Source organism: Crocuta crocuta, unplaced genomic scaffold (genome assembly GCF_008692635.1).
Source record: "Crocuta crocuta isolate KB4526 unplaced genomic scaffold, BGI_CrCroc_1.0 scaffold41, whole genome shotgun sequence".
In the NCBI taxonomy this organism is placed as follows: Eukaryota; Metazoa; Chordata; class Mammalia; order Carnivora; family Hyaenidae; genus Crocuta; species Crocuta crocuta.
This window is the reverse complement of record NW_027529428.1, coordinates 14,286,384-14,291,270: the sequence shown is the minus strand read 5'-3', so window position 1 is coordinate 14,291,270 and position 4,887 is coordinate 14,286,384.

Here is a 4,887-nt window from a genome sequence, read left to right as displayed (position 1 = left end):
CGGGGAGGTGAATGTTGCCAGGACAAAGGGAACTACAGTCAGTCTAGGTTGAAAGTAACTTTTCCCGGCCCAGTTTCCCCGGATTTCTCAGAGAACAAACTGGTGTGCCACTTTCGGCAATTTGGCACTATTAATTAGGCCCATTGAAATCTTGAAATCTTGTCTGCCTCCCAGTGGGGACAGTTCACAGAGGCCTGGAACACAGTGCCTGCTGCCCGGGAGGGAGAAGCGAGGAGAGCAGCACGTAGCCTCTAGGTTCCCCCACCTCCTCGCGGGAGGCTCTCACACCTCCAGCCACAGATGCTTGGTTTTCTTCTCTGGGTGGAAGCAGGCACCAGGGCTCACGGCTGAAAGGAGGCTGCTTTTCTGGTTTCAGAACTGTTGGTTCACATTTGGCTTCTATTCTGTGACATGCATGGGCGCCCTTCAGAGCTGACCTCACTTCTTAACACATGAAAGAAAAAACCAGGGTCCTAGGATGCTTTGGATTTTCCAAAACAGTGTTCTCTTTTGTTTTTTTTATACTCACAGCTCATAGGCTGTTGCTGAATTTCTAGCCTTCTTACGGGAGCTAACGTTACTCTGTGGGTGACTTGGGGTGTCATCTGGTGGATGGGGTGTCCTTGCTGGATCACTTCAGGCAGGCGTTTTCTGCTTCCCCAACGGGGGGCCTGTTACCAGCTGTGTCAGACACGTATCACAGCCTCGTATCAAAGACACGTATCAAAGTGACCCTGGGGTCTCTTTTAACCCCGGACCCCAATATTTCTTAGGGAAATTGGTTTGGAGAAGCCTCCAGTGTTTCTAAGGACGAGGCAGGTAATACGGAAAATATGCAGTGGTTGAAAAGACGGAAAATGCTCGATCCTGTCTACAGCCGGTGTATGTATCTAAATGGTGCACCTGTAGAAACCTCCCTCTAGAGAACATTGCTTCTGAGCTCGCACACAACTCTGTACCCGAATGACTCTGCCAAGATGTGACCCTGGGAGGCTCTACCTTGAAGGTAGGAAAGGCCTCCCTTTGAACGGGTGAAGCGCTTGTACTTGTGTGAATTGGGAATCATGCTCCAGGTTCTTCGTTTCTTCTTGATTCAGGCTTCCTTTGGAACGAGAAACACGGCTTGCTTCCTAGTGTCCGTACAGCCTTGTCGAGTTTTTCCACCGATGCAGGGATGGCGCCTGACATTCCCGTCCGGTCTGGGGGTTCCCTGCAGACAGAGGGCACAGTGGAGCTAGGCACCCGCTAGGTTCTCCTGAATGAGGGGACCGCCTAGCATGACACATCAGCCACTCTGGGAGAAAGCTCAGGCACACCGCTGCCCTGACATGACAGGGCAGGTGTGGAGTAGAGCTTTCTCGCGTGCCCACCAGCCCAGCCCAGCCCAAGCCACGGCCATCTGCCTGCCCTCCATAGTCCTCTAATTTATCCCCTTGGTTTTGCCATTATGTCCCTGCAGTCTGTTGTCAGCAAAGCAGTCAGCATGATCCCTTTCAGATGGGGAGTCACTCTGCTGCCCCCAAACCCTTTAAAGACGTTCCATCACTTAAAATCCTAAATCCTGGAGCAGCTGAGCTTGGGGTTCAGTTGGATAAGTGTCACATTCTTGGTTTCAGCTCTTGTCATGATCCCACAGTTGTGAGATGGAGCCCCGTGTAAGAGCTCTGCACTGAGTGTGGAGGTTGCTTGGGATTCCCTCTCTCTCTCTCTCTCTCTCTCTCTCTCACACGTGCTCTAGCTCTCCCTCTCCCCTGCTTGCTTGCTCTTTCTCTCTTTTGCTCTCTCTAAAAGAAAGTCTTCTAAAATTTTTTTGACATTTATTTTTGAGAGACAGAGCATGAGCAGAAGGGCAGAGAGAGGGAGACAAAGGATCTGAGACAGGCTCCAGGCGCCGAGCTGTCAGCAGAGAGCCTGACATGGGGCTCGAACTGCGGAACCATGAGATCATGACCTGAGCTGAAGTTGGACACTTAACTGACTGAGCCACCCAGGTGCCCCTACAATGGTGCCTTTCTTTTAAAAGGAAGATTGAAAAATAAATGGGCCAAATAGTTAATCTTGGTATGGGATAATTATCATCTTTCAACTTGGCTGCCTCTGGTGAGACACTAACAGGTCTGGTGAGTTGTTAACGGTAGAATACTTCAGCGACATCTCCCGTTCTTTGAGGCTGTTTTCCAGAAAGGGGTGACTGAGCTATCTTCAGTGATTTCAGTTGTAAAAAAGGAGAATGATGTGAGGAAAAGCTCATTTAAAAGTTCTGTAGGAAAAAAAAAAAGGCTTATGGCACTTATCTCAAAAATAAACTTTTATTTAAGTTACATGTACAGTTTATTAAGAAAAGAAAAATGTTTATCTACAGGTCAGCAGGACTGCATGTGTTTCCAACATGTGACTCTAGTAAGATCCTGAGTGTTAGAATGTTGTTACATGCTCTGGACTCCGAGGCATTCCATGCTCTTAAATCACATTTTGGTATCGAGTGACATTTTAGAAGGGGCAAGATAGTTTTTTCAAGGCCAGTCATTTTTTTCAGAGAATTCTTTTCACTAGTGCCTGTGTATAAATTGAGAAAAACCTAGGTCTCAGGTAGATTCCAGAACACCTAAGATCCATCAGTCAGCTGACCCAAGTCACACTTCTTCCTATCTTCTTGGGCCTGTCTTTCCTTAGGAGAACCTTACCATGGAGGGTAGGTTGTGGTACAGCTTGTTTGCTCCAGTACTTTTATACACAGGAGGGAAGTTTCCTGTCCATAAATCTCTTCAGGGAATCTTTACTTTTCACTTCGCAATCTAGTAATTTACTTCTACTTCATACAGAGGGCCAAGAAGAATTACTCTGGAACTTCGGGCATCTCGGCGCATAGCACATAACAGTATTCCTCCGTGCTGACATAGTGCTAGTGTTCTACTTCTAGAACACTATTATCCTGACATAGTGCTAGTGGTCTACTTCTGGTGTGCCGCCATATTGGATGGCAGCCATTAAGAGCATCTGAGACACCTGGGAAACTGCTCAGGGACCCTAACATCGATAGTCAAGGGGCCTCAGCAAACACGTAGTGTGACATCCATCTTAACCTTCACACAGCTCTACCTCCTTTTCTGAAAGGGGAATGGCAGGAAGCACGTAGAGTTTGGAATCTGCTGTTATCTGTGGCCCCAGTTTTCACATCTATAAAATGGAGGCATTGACTTATCCAGGTTGGGATGAAGATCATATAAAATACATGCCAGCATCAATCTAGCCTATTATTAAGCATATGGTTAAGAAGTTAAGGGAGATTCAAAGTGCATCAGCTGCCATCCAAACACTGCGCAGGTCACCAAAAACTCGCTTCCATGTCCCAGGTAGTAAAGGCAAAAGGTCGAGGCAGAAACACACCACCTCCATTTCTGGGATTTAAATCGTGTAAGCCTCGAAGCCTTTTGAACTGTATAAAGGTGATACCACCACCTGCATTTCACACCTGGATCTCATCAGACAGGTGTAGTGGGAAACAGTTGGGACAGGGTCTAAGGCATGTTAGGCTCATTAGTGAGTCAAGTTACTGTAACTCTCCCTGGTAAAGTCACCTGCCAGTTTCTAGATGGTGCCACAAGGAGTAAGTAGAGTCCGAGCATCCAGAATGCTTTCCAGCAGGAACGCTTGCCTTGCACCCACCACATGCCAGACACCATGCTGAACCCTTCTGTGCCTTCTCTGGTAACTATCACCATGGAATAGCAACCCAGTCTGTAGCAGGTCCATTTCCCGAGGGGATTAGCACCTGGCCCAAACTACCACATCAAGACCGACCTCACACAGTGCTGGTGAACCTCCTTGCTGCCAGTCTATGACTTTCTCCTCAAGTAAAGCAAAGAAGAAAACTAGTGATGATGTGCCCAGGACCCCCTGCAGAGCCCACGCCCCACCTGCAGCCTGCCTTCTGCTTCCTTTTGAGACCATGGCTGCCAGGTTTACAGGGAGACTGTCAGTCGGTGGTCCCACTTGGTTCCTGTTTCTTGAATGAGCAGGGCTCAGAAATGCTCAACAGGTTTGGGAGACAGACTAGAGAGATGAGACACTCCTGTCATTTCTTCCTTAATAGCTTATCCGCAGACCCCCAAATTACGGACAGGGTCTCGCTGCTAACTCTCATTCAGCTTTTGCTCTGTGAAAGCAGATAAGGATGATGTATGTACATAGACGGCTTACTATCCCTCGCGTGAAACTGTTTTAACTTGGAAAAGCTCCATGCTTGACTTGAGAGAAATAAGTCCCCAAAATGCCATTGTTGTAGCTTCGGATTCATTCCTCCTATATTTGGAAACAAGTATCTTTGGAGACTTTTTCTACTTCTACGTATTCTTGAACCTCCACAGTTCAGGTCTATGATGTGGCTGAAATGTTGATCATATAATTCCCAATTTTTCCAGGGGTTGGTTGCTTGATTATGAAACCAAGGAGCTCAAACTCTGTGATTGAGATGAGCAGGTTGTGTTATAAATTCTTGGACCTAAGTTATGCCAGCAAAAGTGCATATGCTTTTTGCAAATTTCCCTCCCACTAAAATCAAGGATTCTAGCTTCCATGTGGGTTCAAAAGAATAAACCTCTTCACCAGGTAAGAATTCTAGGAAACTCCTCCAGTTACACTAATGGTGTAAAACACTCCACCAGAATCTTTTGCTTTGGGGGTGAGGAGAGTTCAAAGGTCTACTGTAGTTAGGTCTCCCATTTCTCAGTATTAAACTGAAGAGTTAGTCCTTTAAATGCCCTATAGTTCTGCTATTTAAAGTCTGTCTTCTCATTTTTTGGGAAGGGCTATCTGACTTCCAAAGATATAAGGAACAGAAGTAAGTGCCAAAGTTGAAGTCTTTTTTTTTTTTTTTTTTTTTTTTCT